The 17,622-nt window shown below is 38.9% G+C and overlaps 1 protein-coding gene across 1 annotated transcript in view; it reads right to left on the bottom strand.

Moving 5' to 3' along the window:
* Window positions 1–17,495, bottom strand: part of LOC144235141 (uncharacterized) — a 41,933-nt gene extending 24,438 nt beyond the window's left edge. The window contains exons 1-2 of the mRNA XM_077768549.1: window positions 17,333–17,495; window positions 16,048–16,224 (exon numbers count right to left, since the gene is read on the bottom strand). The gene's annotated coding sequence lies outside the window, so the exon portion shown is untranslated. The remainder of the gene's footprint in view (window positions 1–16,047; window positions 16,225–17,332) is intronic.
* Between the last annotated feature and the right edge of the window lie 127 nt (window positions 17,496–17,622).

Here is a 17,622-nt window from a genome sequence, read left to right on the forward strand (position 1 = left end):
GAAAATATCCAGTGTAGAAAGAAAAACATAAGAAAGAAATTTTAAAAAATGCTTTAACTTTATAACAAACAATACTGACATACAAGGTACCAGGCTTCCCATAGTGACACCATCTGGACGGGTGACTATCCCCCTCAGTCCGCCAACTTTTCATATAGTCTTTTGTTTTGATATCTTTTTATTATGGTAAGATTTACGTTACATAAAATTTGCCATAAAGTGTACAATTCAGGTGGTGTCTGGGTGGCTTGGTCTGTTAAGTATCTGGCTTCAGCTCAGGTCATGATCTCACTTCATGGGTTTGAGCCCTACATTGGGCTCCGTGCTGAAAGCTCGGAGCCTGGAGCCTGCTTCAGATTCTGCGTCTCCCTCTCTCTCTCTGCCCCTCCTTTGCTCACACTGTGTCTCTCTTTCTCAGAAATAAATGATAAACATAAAAAAATTAAAGTGGGGGTGCCTGGGTGGCTCAGTTGGTTAAGCATCCAACTTCGGCTCAGGTCATGATCTCACGGTTCATGGGTTCAAGCCCCGTGTTGGGCTCTGTGCTGACGGTTAGCTCAGAGCCTGGAGCCTGTATTGGATTTTGTGTCTCCCTCTCTCTCTGACCCTTCCCTGCTCACACTGTCTCTGTCTCTCTGTCTCCCTCTCTCTCTCTCTCATTCGCTCAGAAATAAATAAAACATTAAAAAATTAAAAAAAATTAAAGTGTACAATTCAGATGGCATAACTATGTCATAATGTTGTACAACTATCAGCATTATCCTTTTCCAGAACATTTTCGTCATCCAAAACAGAAACTATACTTGTTAAATAAGAATTCTCCATCCCTCTTCCCATCAGTCCAGGGACTTCTAATCTACTTTCTATCTCTATGAATTTGACTGTTTTAAGTATCTCATGTATAGGTGGAATTAAATAATATTCATCCTTTTGCGTCTGGATTATTTCACGTAGCATGATTTTTTTAAAGTTTCATTCATTTTGTAACAGTTTCATTCATTTTGTAACATCTATTAGAACCTTATTCTTTTTCAATGCTGAATATTTCATTGTATGTACACACACATCCTACTTCATTTATCCATTTGCCTGTTAGTGGACATTAGGCTTGTTTCTACCTTTTGGCTATTGTGAATAACACTGCTATACATTTTTGTAGCACTTGGCTAGGTGGCTGTTTCCTGCTACTTCATTCTGAAGGCACAGGACTTTGATCAGAGCATACATTAACTTCTGAATGGTTTTTGTTTTTGCCATGAGTGTAGTGGGGCACTAAGGAACCCACAAATTCAGATGATGATGATGATGATGATGATGATGATGATGATGATGATGATGATGATTAGAGAGAAAATGAGCAGGGAGAGCAGCAGAAGGAGACAGAATCCCAACCAGGCTCCACACTAAGTGTGGAGCTGGACGCGGGGCTTGATCCCACAACCCTAGGATCATGACCTGAGCCAAAACCAAGAGTCAGACTGAGCCACCCAAGAACCCCAGATTTTGATGAATAACATTAACAAATAGTGAAAAACAAGCCTCTGAAGATAAAAGAATTTCTTCCTTTCATATAACTTGATTTGTGATATTAGCCTACTTGAAGACAGAGTGTATCAATAATTAGAAATGGCTTATATAAAGGTGTAAGAAAAAGCAAAAAGTGAAGATGCAATTTGAAGTTGGAGAACCCTGATAAGCAAACTGTAAATTATAAGTCTGTGGAATAGATACATTTATTGTGGAGATAGACATAGCAATTTATTACAGTATGATAGCATATTTAACTAAATAAACAAAAATGTCAACTTGGAAACCATAAAAAAGAAGTCTTTTCTCATAATCTACTTGATAGTCATTCCCTATCACGTGTTCTATAGCTCCAAGGACTTTTTACTTAGAGTTTTTAATTTCATAATTAGTTGTGCAATTATTTGTTTACTCTTTCTCTCCCTTAAGCTCAATGAGGATGGGGATTGTGTTTATCTTTTGCACAGTGCTCGCTGCATTTATAATCAGTCTCCTACAATCTTGGTTGGTCTAATCTGCTCAGCTCAGAACCTGGAAATTAAATGCCAGAACTTGGAAAGTTAAAGCTATAACTTTAGGTAATTCACCAAGATAAACTTACCTTATAATAAAGCCAGTCAGGCAGCTTTCCCTGGAGAAATCTTCCCAGCCCACTGGGCACCCTCTCAAACCACAATAGCACTCAGAATTGCTCAAGCACCACGGGGATATGACAGAAAGTTTCATTGATATTTCAAAATGATCTCTGTAGAAATGTGCACAAGCACTTAAATTACTGTGATTATTTCTTCCTAGCAAGATACTGCCAGAGTTTAACCACTCTATCCAAAGTGAAAACTAAAATATAGACGGAATACTACAAAGCAAAAGTTCAGTATTGTTAATAATTTTTTAAATGATTCATTTAACTATCTACTTGATATTTCAAACAACTTAGAAACCATGATAAAGGACGTGAGGAATTCACTCAAAGACCAAATAGTATCACAGAGAATCCTTTACCTGTGCTCAGAACAGCAATGTCAGTGGCAAGAACAGAACTCATATATCCTGGGTTTCCAATTTCAGGGTTGCCTGAAGAGAAACTAGTTTCTGAATATGAAAGTGGCCTGACTGAACTATGTTGCACCACAAATCATGTTGTATATGGCAGAAATAAGCTGCTGCTTATTTTCCTTCTAGAAGGTGTTGCTTAACCCATTTGCCTTCTCAGAAACCCTGTACCCTAACTCCAGCAATTGAAGCATACTCATTATTTTGGATCCTGTGAGTAACAGCACTGGGCCCAAAGGGTCTCTTTAATAGAGAGTTTTATGAGCATTAAACAAAGGACTTTAGAATAACTAACCATTCCTTATAGCGGAAGAAGCAGATATGGTTTTCTACATGGTTAATGTGAACAACACTCTTACAGCATTTAGTAAGTCACTATTATTAATTTCTGAGTCCTTTTCCCTAGAAACTGTAGAAAAACCTTAGTCAAGCTGACCTTGAAAAATGGTTCTAACTGGGGTGCCTGGGTGGCTCAGTCGGTTAAGCATCTGACTCTTGACTTCAGCTCAGGTCATGATCTCACGGTTCATGAGTTCGAGCCTCATGTCAGGCTCTCTCTCTCTCTCACCCTCTCTCTCTGCCCCTCGCCAGCTTGTACTCTCTCTCAAAATAAATAATTAAACTCAAAAACAAAGAGAAATTGGTTATAATCTAAAGTTTTTTTTCTTGTTGGTTCAGTATGTCAAATAAGGTTCCTGCCTGTATTTTCATTTTTTGATATTTGGGTTCTTATTTCCATTAAAGGTTTTCCTAGACTCCCTTGCATAATAGAAGTTACGAATAAAGCTTAGTTTGCACTAGACACTGCTCCAAGTATTTATATATGCCTTTAATATACAAAATAAACCTCATGAGATGTGAATGACTATAACTGCACTATGCATATAAGGAAAATAAGGCACAGAGAGGTTAAAGTCACACAGCTAGTGTGTGGCAGAAACTGAGGATTCAAACTCCATGCGATTAACTACTATGTTATGTTGCTTTTCTAAGTACCAGTTACCTGATCACAGAATTCTCAGGACTTGTTCCCACCAGTATGCTCAGAAAAACACTTCTCTCTCTCTCTCTCTCTCTCTCTATCCTGTTTGGCACTCTAAACTCCAAATTAGTTTAAGACTATGGGAAGTATGACCACACAGATACTATCCTGTGCTTGTTTTGTAGATGAAATCAAGATCTGTGAGAACTTGCAAATACAAAGGTGCATGCAATTGCCTTAAACCTCCCATATTCTCATGCTCTTATTTAGGGCCTAGTCAGTTAATCAAAATTATAGTCCTATTTAAGTGTCAGGAAATTAAAGAATGTAAAAAACCATACATGTTTGCTTATCTAATCATTAGAATATGCTCTTCCTTTAGCATTTCATTAATTTTTTCATTAAAAATATTATTTTAAAAGAAAAATCTCTTTCATGGAGATTTAATGGATCACATATTCCTAGTCAGAAAAAAATGAAATGAATATATACATATATATTCCCAGAGGAAAACATATTTTATTTTTTGGTGTCTCTTCTATAGTGGATCTACTTGCTTGCTTTTCTATAAACTGAAATCAGGCAATATGTAGTAGTCAGTGGAAAGCAGATTCACTTCTTTTGAGGATTAAAAAATACAACTCAAATACATCAAAATTCATTGTATGGATGTTGACACTAAATTTTCTTGCAAAGTCACTCTTCTATCACTGTGAATAAAAAGATAGCACATATTGACAAGACTTTAAACATCTACTGAAAAAATTACAGTTGATTAAAGCCTTACTTTTTATCTTATACAAACATATTTTATTGTTGTGCAATATTGCCCTCTTGTGTTTTCTCTAGTTAAGTCATTATTATTTTTGTCAGTTTAATATTCAGCTTTTAACTTTTTCATCTAAAATTAACTTACTCAACGACATGGATGGATCTAGAGAGTATTATGCAAAGCAAAATAAGTCAGTCACAGAAAGACAAATACCATATGATTTCACTCATGTGGAATTTAAGAAACAAAACAGATAAACATAGGGGAAAGATAAACATAGAGAACAATCTGAGGATGGCTGGAGGGAAGGTTGGTGGGGGGATGAGCTAAGTGGGTGATAAGTATTAAGGAAGGCACTTGGGGTGAGCACTGGGTGTTTAATATACATGATGAATCACTAAAGTCTACTCCTGAAACTAATATTATGTTAACTAACTAGAATTTAAATAAAAACTTGAAACATTAAAAACTAGGTTAATAAAACAAAAATAAAATTAACTCACTAAATGAACTTCAAAGCCTTATATTTAAAACCATACTCAAATTGAATACCCAAAAAGGAAACAGCCCAGTTAAGAAATGGACAGAAGACATGAATAGACACTTTTCCAAAGGGGACATTCAGATGGCTAGCAGACACATGAAAAGACGTTCAATATCACTCATCATCAGGGAGATACAAATCAAAACCATGACAGATACTGTCTCATACCTGTCAGAGTGGCTAAAATGAACAACACAAGAAACAACAGGTGTTGGCAAGAATGGAGAGAAAGGAAAACCCTCTTGCGCTGCTGGTGGGAATGTAAATTGGTGCAGCCACTCTGGAAAACACTATGGAGTTTCCTCAAAAAAATGAAAATAGAGCTACTCTACAATTCAGCAATTGCACTATTAGGGTATTTACCCAAAGAATACAAAAATAAAGATTTGAAGGACTACATGCACCCCTATGTTGATAGCACATTATCAACAACAGCCCAACTATGGAGAGCCCAAATGTCCATTGGCTGATGAATGGCTAAAGAAGATATGGTATACAAACATAGTGGAATATTACTCAGCCATCAAAAAGAATGAAATCTTGCTATTTGCAACGACATGGATAGAACTAGAATGTATTATGCTAAGTGAAACAAGTCAACCAGAGAAAGACAATACCATATGATTTCACCCATATGTGGAATATGAGCATTCACTCATATGTTTAAGAAACAAAACAGATGAACATATGGGAAGGAGGAGGGCAAGAGGAGAGGGGGAAACAAACCAAAGGAGACTCTTATTGATAGAAAACAAACTGAGAGTTGATGGAGGGTAAGGGGTGGGTGATGGGTTAGATGGGTGATGGGTATTAAGGAGGGCACACACAATAAGGGTGTTGTATGTAAGCGATGAATCACTGAATTCTACTCCTGAAACCAATTTTGCACTGTCTGTTAACTAAATAACATTTAAATTAAAAAAAATCATGATCAGTAGTTAATGTTAGTGCTATGGTTTATGGTACATCTCTTCCTTTAAATCTCTGAGTTAATTTATAAAATACTGTGGACAAAAGTTAAGAAGAAGCAGAGTCAAGCAGAAGTAAATACATGACGAAAAATTTAGAGTATGTCAAGGAATACTAAAACTCTGACACTTACTCCTCATTTTAGCAAGTTATGGAAGATGCAGCCAATTCGTCTGTTAGGATAGGTCTGGCTTAATATCCTTGCAGTCAGTTTCTCCCTTTAGCTTACTTAGTTATTATTGTTAATATTATTATTATTAATATAGTTATTAATATAAAAACACTGCTAACATTTTAAATTATTTTGAAAAAATTTTACTTTCTTATTAAATTAGCAAGATTTTCTTTTCAATATTGTCTAATTAGAACAAGTATTCTTGGGGTGCCCAGGTGGCTCAGTCAGTTGAATGTCTGACTCTTGATTTCAGCTCAGGTCATGATCCCAGGGTTGTGGGATCAAGCCCTCCCTGCATCAGGCTCCACACTGAAAGTGGAGCCTGCTTAAGATTCTCTCTCTCTCCCTCTGTACCTCTCCTAGCTCATGCTCTATCTTTCTCTGGAAAAAAAAATAATAATAATAATAAAAGAAGTACTCTCATATGTTGAAATGTAAATTGGATACACTCCTTTTTGTAAATCCAGTTGGCAGTATATGCCAAAAGCCTTAAAAAAGGATTATTAGGTTTGCTTCTAAGAATTGATCTCAAAAGCGCAATCCCAAGTATCCCCAAAGTTGTATGCTCAAACTACTCATTATAGCATTATTTATAGTGCAAACATTGGTAACAACCTAAAGATGGCTGTGTGTTGAAATCGATCAGGACATATAGTGAGACTTTTGTAAGAATTAAAATGTTAATATAATATTTAAAGTAACATGAACTTTTTCTATGTTGTTTTAAAAATTCAGAATATAAATATACATGTGTGTACATGTATCACAATGATCTAAAAGCAATTCTCCCCAAACTATAGACAAAGACCAAAATGAAATGTCTTAAAATAGTAATATTGGTTGTCATTTGAGGGTGGCATTATGGTGGCTTTTTTTTTCTTTCCATTTGTCTATGTTTTCCATGGGTTTTTGTTGAACCTGTATTACTGTTACAATGGGGAAAGCCTGCATGATATTGAGGTACTGTCTGCTTTATACAGATCAGGAATTTTATGGGCTTTCTGTACAAGCTCAGAAAGCTTTTATAAGGGAAATGAAGACTTCAGCAACTGGCTCAGGATAGTTGAGCCATTGTAGGAAAGTGGAGAAGCCCCTCAATTAGGAAGAAAGCAGGTAAGTCCCTTAGGATGGATACTTTCTCTCCCAATACTTCATTCTTTGGAAGAAGAGAAAAGTAGAGTTAGGTGATGGATTCCTTTTCCAAACATATAAAGGAGTAAAAAAGCAACAACCATTTATTTAGTGCTTAATATGTGCTAGGTTGGTTTGCAAGGGTCAAAAGCTAAATGTGATGAATGGGTGAATGAAAAGAAGAATGGCTACAGAATTCCACTTCCAGCCATCACATAGGACCCCTCGGCCAACGGTAGCTAAAGGGCTGGTCTTCCCACCTGTAATCTGGCAATAATCCTTGCCTCCCTCAACTCCCATTCCCATCCATCTTCAAGACCACAGAGAGAGTGATCCTTTCAAAGAGCAAACCTTCAACAGATTCCCCGTACCTCTCGAGATAAAATCTAAATTTATGGTGGCTGACATGGCCCTTTAAGATCTGGCTTCAGCTTAAATCTTCAGCTTCCTTTTCTACTTGTCACTCCACCTTCCAGGCATTCTGATCTTCCCCAGGCTTTGCCCATCCAGTCTCTTTTGTTTAGTTAACTCCTGCTTGCTTTTCAAGTCTCTGGTTAAATGTTGCCTTCATTGGGAAAATACAGCTGCCCCTGCAATGTGCACTGACCATATCATTGCTTTCCCTGTCAAAGCCCTTTCTGTATGTTACTACATTCTCTGGTTTGACTGTCCTCATAGGGACTACAGGGTCTGTGAGGGCAAGGGCTAAGTCTGCCCTTCACCTTGATACCTACAATGCCTAAGAGTGGAGCAATAGATGTTTGCTGAATAAACAGATGAATAAGTGAGATAGCTTGATTATATTGAACCTCTCCAAAACTTGCTCTGAAGATTCACTCTACCCGATGAAAGTGTGTATTAATATAAAGATGATACACATTGTGATGGTGGTGGTCCTGGGGATGCTGTGAGTTCTTCATTCAGCACTGTAGTCCTGAACCCTATTCTCACTTAACAGAAACATATGCATGTGTGTATACGCTTCAAGAGATTTTTCAAATTAATTTTCAAGACCCTTATGGGGTGAACCAGGGGTACTCTGAATACATTAACCAATTGTTTCTAATCCTCAAAGAAAAGGCATTTTCATCCAACAATGGGGGAGTAAATATATTATAATTCACAAAATAGTAATAATTTTTAAAGACATAAGAAAATAATACTTTTTATAAAAGTATACAAACTACACATACAGAATAAGCTAATCACTCCCACATATAAAGGTACATATTATATATTTACATAATAAAAAGATTGGAAGAAAATGCATCATATACTGTGATTTTTTTCTGAGTGTCATCACATGTAAAACATTTTTATTGGGGCACCTGGGTAGGTTAGTCGATTGAGTAGCCGACTTCGGCTCAGGTCATGATTTTAATGGTTCGTGAGTTCGAGCCCCAAATCTGGCTTACTGCTGTCAGACAAAGCCCGCATCTGTTCCTCTGTCCCTCTCTCCTCTCTCTCTCTGCCCACCCCTGCTCTCTCTCCCTCAAAAGTAAACATTTAAAAAAAGACGCTTTTCTTCCCTACACTTTTCAGCATTTCTCTTCAGAATGAGCGTGCAGTAGTTTGTTTAAAACACCAAAAGTTATCTAAAATATCTTTATAATAAGACAAATTCCTTTATGGGTAGGCAGTTGTTTCAAAAATTGTTTTAAGACTAAAGTCTAGGCATGAACATTTTTCATACAGCATATATATATTTTTAACAATTTTACTGAATAGGTGTAATAATGCAAATACTTTATACTTAATAGATTTCAATGATGCAATGACCTTTAATGCAGATACTACTAGAAAACATTACAGAACTTAATCATCTTCATGTTTTTTACATTTTTTAAACATTTATTCATATTTGAGAGAGACAACATGAGCAGAGAGGGGTACAGAGAGACAGAGACAGAATCTGAAGCAGGCTCCAGGCTCTGAGCTGTCAGCACAGAGCTGAACGCAGGACCGTGAGATCATGACCTGAGTCAAAATTGGTCGCTTAACCAACTGAGCCACCCAGGCGCCCCAAGAACTATAATCATCTTGAATCTGACTTCTCAAATATCCTCATGTTCAGAGTTCTTCATATGTCTCGAGGGAAAACAATTTTATTAAAGAATATTTCATGAGATGTTTTGGAAAGTAAATTAATGCAATATTAATATGCCAAACACAACTGAGATGGACATTTTTTAAAAAGGTTGGGTGGAGGCAACTAACTAACCACATAGGTACTGGAAGTTGATTAGGGGAGAGGTAATTTGGGCAGAATTACCTCTTGAAACAGGCCAGAAGGAGCAGTTCCTACAGCTTGTCTGGGAAAGTCCCTCACCTGCACCACCTATCTCAATAGATCTAGGAAGTTGCCTTTCTTCTTTTTTTTTTTTCTTTTTGCTTAACAATAGGTTTAGTGATAAGCAGAACTGCCCCCCTCCAAAGCTCCCTGAAGTGCAAAAAGACTAAGAAGATCAAAGGAGCCATTAACCACTCCCTTAACTTCAAAGGTTTCTCCTATAAGAACTCTGAGAAGCAGCTGTGAGTTTATAGAGTACTTAGGGACTTCCATTGCAGTGTATAACATATATCTTGGCTATCATATTCTTTTTATTTCTTTACTAGGGCTGCATTTGAGATTTGACAGTTTTGTACACATATTAAAATGAATAACAAAGCAAGGTATATTAGGACCAGAGACCTACACATTCCCAATGAACAAAACACTATTCTTAGAGCTGTGCTCTCTAAACCTAGCTTTTTAATGTCTTGATTGTTTTCACATTTTCCCATTGAGAAAGAAGGCAATGAAACAACTATTTCGTTTCACATAGTTTGTGTTTTAATGCAATATTCAGACAAAGTCTACAAAATCACTTACTTTTCCTAGATCGGTTTCCAGACTCAGGTCCCTAGTGATGAAAGCGTATCTTCACTGAAGCATTTCATGTAACCTGGGGTGAGCTACAGCCAACCAATTGTCAGCCGTGTGTGTAGACTGTTGTGTTGTCATTGAACACATCATCTCAGGGTGTTCATTTTAATAATAAAAAAAGCATTTGCAAGTGATTTTTCTTTGCTTTTCATGACATTATTAAAAAGTAAGTTCTGTATTGAAATATCACATATATACATAAGTCATAAGCTTATGGCTCAATAAATTTCTATAAAAAGTATACATTCCTGAAATAACCAGCATTCAGACAAAAAAATAGATTAGAGAATATTTCCAGCACCTCAAAACTCTCTCTTGGGCCCTCTTCTACATTCCTGACTTCTGATACTGACTACAGTAGCCAACAAAGGCAGACATATGTAAAAACAAAGCTCTGACCCAGAAGCTGGAGCAGCCTGCCCACCAACCCCCCCTCTATAGTGAAAACTCGGGAAGCCAGGCTGCTCTGACCTGGACCTGGAGGAAGCCAGAGTGCTACCTCTGGTCACAATGTGGGAATCCAAACCAACTTATGTAACAACTGACCCCAGTGACAAGGACTTAATTAAGGACTGACGGCTTCTCCAGTTTTCGTCTCTGCTTCCAACTTGGGACCAATGCAAGAAAGACAAGAATGCACCCCTAGCCAATCCTGTAAGTGCTTATTTTAATAAAAAGAACCTTAAGCAAAAGACCCTGGATGATACTACTAGATTCTCAGGACCATGAAGATACTTTTCTTAATCACTTCTAGTGATGAGAAGACCTGTATAAAAAAACGTGTTTAAAGACATTTACACAGAGAGACATCTACAGTCTGAAAAAGTGTAGAGCAAGATCAATCTTTGACTCAAGCATTCGGAATTATGTATTATGCATCTACTAGCAAAAAGAGAAATAAGACATAATTCCCACCCTTTAAAGTCTTCTTTTCTAGGAGTGCCGATGTGGCTCAGTTGGTTGGGCGTCCAACTCCTGAATTTGGGTTAGGTCATGATCTCACAGTTTGTGAATTCGAGCCCTGTGCTGACAGCACAGAGCCTGTTCGGGATTCTCTGTTTCTCTCTTTCTCTGCCCCTCACCTGTGTGCTCTACTTTTCTGTCTGTCTCTCAAAAATAAATAAACATTTTAAAAAGGTCTTCTATTCTAAAAGAAGTCACAGAAGAGTAAGAAAGTCATGAGCAAGTTTGGTCACAGAAATCAGAAGCACTCAGAGAGTAGGGAGAAGTCAGTTTTGCAAGTGGTGAGAGTAGGGGTGTGTGTGTGTGTGTGTGTGTGCGCGCGTATGTGCATGCATGGGTACAAGAGAAAGAGAGAGACAGACAGAGAGACAGAAAGATTAGGAATGGTAGAGGTAATGATTTTAAAAACCAGTAGCAGGAAGAGCACACATACACAAACCAGAAAATCATTTTACACATACATTGTGGGTATTACAGGTAATAGTTTGGTTCAAAGTTCAATCATTCACATATGCAATAATTATTAAACAGATGCTCTGAGTTGAAATTGTGAATGGCAAGAAATAATTCGTGCTTCAAAATAAAATGACCAAGAGGGTCTTGTCTATACAGCGAACACAAAACACGGCCTTCCTAACATCAATTCCCCACTCTCCTTTCTAACAGAACCTCAGTGTTGTTAGTATACACCTTCCTCCCTCAGCATGTATGCCTCTAAAGAAGCTCACCCACTCTTAGTCCCAGGTGCCTAAGTGGGGGTAAACCTAGTCTCTTTCCACTGGCTCACTCTGGAGTAGCATATGACCAATTACGATCAAGGGGACATCAAGAGAGGTTTGCTAGAGGCTTCTGGGAAAGTAACTCTGTGAGTTACTGAAAGCCTGTCCCTTCCTCTCACTGCGCATGAATCAACAAACACATAGTCCCAAACACTTATGGCAACCATATTATAACTAGGAAGGAAAGCAGCTTTAGGATAGAGCTGATTATATAAAAGGCAGGAGAGAGAAAGACACCTGCGTTCTCAATTATCACTGAACCAATTAACCCTGTACTTCACCTTGACAGTCTTTTATGGTCTTTTACATGATCTAGTTCACTCCCTTATTTTTTTTTTAAGCTAGATTGAGTTGGTTTTTCTGTTATTTGTGACCAAAGCACCCTATTAGGCAATGAGGAGTCACTGAAGAAGTTTAAGCAAAAGACTGACATAATTGGTTTGCATTTTTTTAATGTTTATTTATCTTTGAGAGACAGAGAGAGGGAGCAAGTGAGCAGGTGAGGGGCAGTGAAAGTGGAGGACAGAAGATTTGAAGCAGGTTCCACGCTGACAGCAGAGAGTCCGATGTGGATTCAAACTGATAAACTGTGAGATCATGACCTGAGCTGAAGTAACACTGTGAATGAATGACACTTAAACCACTGGGCCATCCAGGCACCCCGTGGTTTGCATTTTATGAGGACGATAGTGGCAGAAATGTTGAGGATAGATGGGTGGGATGGGAGAATGGCTAACATCTACTGAGGGCACACCATGTGCTTGTATTAAACACTTTACATATATTAATTCACTTAACCCTTCCAAAACTCTGTGAGGCATATAGTATTATCCATACATAATAAGAACAATCTGAAACTCAGAGACATTACGTTGCCTAAGATCACATAGCTAGTAAGTGGCAGAATCAGGATTTGAACCCCAATTTTATTATAGATATTTCTTCACCTCCCCAGACCCCCAGTCATATATATCAGGAGAAGCTCATCTTACTCTCAGCCTCAAATGGGCCTCATTGATATAAGAGTAAGCCCAATGACTGGGTTTCCGGTGACTGACTCAGAAATAGGCCAGTGACCCAATTCTGGTCTGGCTTGTAACCACTAATTTTGCTTCATATTTCATAGAGCTATTGTGAGAACTAAAATGGGCTATTGCTTATAAGATACTTAATATATGGTAGGCCCGAAATAAATGCTAGCTACTGCTGTGATGATTATAGACTACGGTATCAAGAAAAACTGAGGAGTGCTCAGAGGAGGAGGGCAAAGGAGTGTGGTATGACAGAAGCCAAGGGAAGAGTTTCAAAAGGGCATAGCAGGATCAAATGCCATGGGGAAATAAAGTGACATGTGAGTTCAAGAGGCTAATGGGACTAGCCCTTGGGGCATACGAGTGACTTTTGCCAGAGAGGTGTCAGTGGAAGGGTTGAGGTGGAAGCCAACTGATTGGCTAACGAGGGACCTTGCATCCTTGCATCTCAGTGCAGATGGTGGCTACCTACTACAGATTGGCAGTTTCACTGCGATGGAAAGCAGAGAGAGAAAGGATGGTAGGAGAAGTCTCCAGATGGAGTGCATGTATAAGCTTTGAGGCAACAGCCAGCAAAGGTACCATTGAACATTCAGGAGAGAGAACAATGATGGGACAGGTTCCAAAGGGGACTTGAAAGAAAGAAATTGTAAACAGTGTATCATTCTACTTTTTACCCAATTTTGTTGTGAACCTAAAACTGCTCTAAAAAATAAAGTTATATCTATATATAAAGCTTTAAAAAAAGGAGACTGAAAGAGATGACATCAAGCTCACAGGTAGAGGGAGGTATTAGTCTGGAAGAATTGGGCCATCTTCTACCCTCTAAAACTGACGGGGGAGGATATAAGGGTCAATGCAGATATAGATGCATTTATTGGTACGGGGGGTGGGAGTGGAGTGAGTGCATCCCTATAAGAGTTCATTTCTCTGAGTGAAGTAGAGATAGGGGCATCTGCTGAGAAGCAGAGTGTGAAGTAAGTAGTGGTCAGAGATAGTTGCTGTTGGATGAAGCTGGTCTGGAAAACTGGTAAAAACAACTCTAGAGTACTGACGGCTGAGAGCATAGCTAAATTGGAGATCAAATATTTTCAATGGCTTTGGTATGTACGAATATATGATTCTGCCCAGCACCTCTCACTTACCCAGGTGGAGATAAGAGAATCCACGTGTTCCTGCCCTGGGCAGGTTATGAAAGTATGAGGTTGAAAGTAATGGAAATACTGACCGTTTGCTCACAGTCCTCTCTGGTTCCTTCTACTCCCCTGAGGCCTCCATTATACAAACGAAACCCGCGCCTACAATTGGGACTGAGAAACACTGCTCGCAAAGGGGCAGAGCATTTGAAAGAACGGAATGTCACTTCCTCAAGTTCAAAGGGAGGAATCAAGTTGTTAACTAAAGCACTTTACCTGGGGATCTCACAGTGTTCCAGGACTGCAGGTGGCAACACAACATACTAATATTCATCCTTTGATTAAATTCTATAAACCTCAAATTCAATGTATCCCCTTTCTTTCATCTAGGATAAAACTAAGGACAGTCATATACAAGGCTTTATGTATAATAGGTAGGATTAGTAGGATTAAGAGCCATGTGGCAGATAAAATAAAACTATACAAATATTTAAATTATTCAGTATGTGTGCCTATGGTACATAACATGACATCATGCTGAGTCAGAGAACTTCGAGGATATCTCCATTACTAACATGTCCGTTCCCAGTTACTTTTACCAAAACCTGGCCAATAAGAAAAAAAGGTCTAGCTGTTAGAATTGGGAAGGAACGATTCTCCTTTCAAGCTAACTTAAGGAAGTCGCTTGAGGATATTGTTTCAAAACTGCTGTTGGTAATTTTGATTGATTTAATGAGGAGTTTTTTCTTCTAAAAAAACCCTTAAGGTGTGTCCTTTCATTGTTCAAAAGAGAACAAAGACAATAGTAAATAAGTGACTATTGCATCATAAGATATTACAAAGCAATGAAAACACTAATTGAAAGACTATCACTTGTTACACTTCCCCTGCTCCAAGACCATTTTTTCCTCCTTCCCATGAAGTCATCGCCCATGGAGATAGTTGCCTTTTCGGAGTTTCTTAATAGGCAAATATGCCTAAAATACTGGAGTGAACTAATCCCATTTCTATACCTAAAATAATGCCATCATCATATCAGCATATTACTCACAAGCATCAGTTTTAAAAGGTTTTACAAATAGAAGGACAGATTTCTTGAGGAAGTCTTCTGGCTTAGATGATCATCATTGGGATCTTAATACTGGGATATAAAACAAGAGTCACTGGAGCTGAGGTATCAGAGATCTTATTAGCTGGTTAACTAGGAAGGAGGCCAGAATTTACTCTGTAATTATAAACATCCTACACTGCTGAGAGAATAGCATAACATAGTAAAAATAAAACCCAACAGGTCCCCTTTTATGTATTAAATATGTGAATACTGAGTGAATAAGACTCAGTCACTGACTTTAAGGAGGTCTTTATAATTCTCATCTCTCTGAAAATAACTGTGGGACAACATTAAGTGAGCCCCTCAGGGTGGGAAAGCTCAGTGCCAAGTTACAGTGCGGAAAGAACAATAAGACTTGCTGCCACTCATTCATTACAGTGGAGTCGTATCTTTTTCAGGACACAGTTATTCCACAGATACTGAGAGGCATTTTGCTAGGAAAAAATTAAACCCGTCTTAGGGAATTGTGTGGGGCTATTTTGGCCACTCCGCCCCCCACCCCCCACCACTTGAACAGATTATGGTTTCTGGGAGGACCACCCAGGTTAAACTAAGAAACTATGTCATTTGAAAAAGATGTATTGTTAAACGCTGTACGTGCATTTGAAAATATGGTTTTATTTTGTACTTTTAAAAAATCATAAATGGGATCCCATTGTACTTAGTAGTTTATTTTACCTCCTTAGGGTGTTTAGGAGGTCTTAAGCACCTAGGGCAATGTGTGTTTTCTAAAAATGGCCACAGGAATATTGCTGGTCCCACATGCTCCCTACAAAGTTTGCCTTTCCCCATCAAGAAGAAGAATCTATCTCCCCTGCCCCTGAACTTGGATTAGGCTTTATAAGGGCCTGGATAAAGAGAATGCAGCAGAATTGACCCTGCATGATGTCTAAGGCACATCAAACATAATATGCTTCTACCTGGCTCTCACGGTCTTAGGATACTCACCCTTGGAACCTCACCGTCATGCTGGGAGGAAGCCCAAATAAGTCCACAGTAAGAGACCGCCTGGAGGGGTCTGCAAGAAGGTGCGCTGAGGTCTCCAGCCTGCAGCCTCCGGCCAGTATCAATGACCTACATGAAAGTTTTCAGAGGATTTCAATCCTCAGCCTTCCAGTTGAGGCCCTATGCATAAGAGAGCAGAAGAAAGTCACACGTGCTGTGCTGTCTCAATTCCTGACACACAGAATCTGTCAGCATAATAGATGGCTGTTTTTTTACCACTATGTTGTGGGGGTAATTTGCAATGCAGCCTTAGTAACTGGAAGGGTACCAATATATTTTATTATTAATAACTCAATATATTCTATTATATTCGGTCTTTCAAACAATAACATAATTAACTATAGTATTTTGGTATCTTAAGCTTAATCATTCCTGTATTGATAGATACTTAGGTTGTTTGGACTTATTTTTTCCTACTATAGGCAAGGCTGAAATAAATAAGCATTTACATCTCTTTGTACACAAATGCCAGTATGTCTATAAACATCTACAAATTAGTTTTCACAAAAACCTATAAATGAGTTAATAAATACATGTAAGATACAGCAGTACTGGCACACAGTAACACCTTTTATTATTTTTATCACTATAGACTGAACTTCTAGACGGAACGTGATAGCTTCTCCTTGCCTTCTTTAGTGACAAGGATCTTAACAATGGTACCTAACAGCTATGCTACAGTAAATCCCACTTTTTAGAGTTTAGATCAAGGCAGAAAGTTGTAAACATAATCAGTCATAGATTCTGTCCCTGAAAACATCCATCTGCTGCTGCCATGACTAGCTCTACAAGTCAGTTTTCAAAAAACTGAGTTTGCTCCGTGTGCCGGTGAGTTACAAGAACAGAACTGCTGGAAATCACCAGTTGCGGACTACGGGTCGGGGGAGGAGCGCAGCCACATGCTCAAGTGCGTGCGGCTGTTCTCTCTGCATCCGCCCGGGCAGACCACTTGGTGGAGTGACTGGGGAGGTTCAGGACGTCTCTTTCCCGGTGACAGTTTGTGTCACAAGTTTAGGAGTGTGCTTTTCCAGTCGTTGTCACTTTCTCCCACCATCTCTAACCCTTGCCCAGGCGTGCTTGCATGCGTCCAGCACATTTAAATCACATTTCCCTCCAAATTACTGGGCGGGAGGGAAGGGGACAAGGGGAGCGAGCGAGGACCACCTGTCCACCTTCTCTTGTGTCAAAAGCGCAGAATAGTTCAACTTAATTCACACTGCAAACCTACCAGTTTTCAACAGCTTTTAACTTCCTCTCTTTCGATTTTCTCCCGTTTTGCTCCATTTTTAAGGGGCTCGGGTAACCGCCCTCCTTCCTCTGCCTCCCTCCCTCGCCCCTCCTCGGGTGAGGGCAAAGGTAGCACAGCGGAGGAGGAGCATTTTTAGGAGACTCCTGTGAGGTGGNCGGGGTTGGAAGACAGAGCACCCGTCCCGCCCATCTCTCCCCGGTCCTGCGTCTCAAGCTCTGCCGGCTGAGGAGTCCCAACGCCGAGGACAGTGGACTGGGCGCCGGAGACTC

Source organism: Crocuta crocuta, unplaced genomic scaffold (genome assembly GCF_008692635.1).
Source record: "Crocuta crocuta isolate KB4526 unplaced genomic scaffold, BGI_CrCroc_1.0 scaffold10, whole genome shotgun sequence".
Lineage (NCBI taxonomy): Eukaryota > Metazoa > Chordata > Mammalia > Carnivora > Hyaenidae > Crocuta > Crocuta crocuta.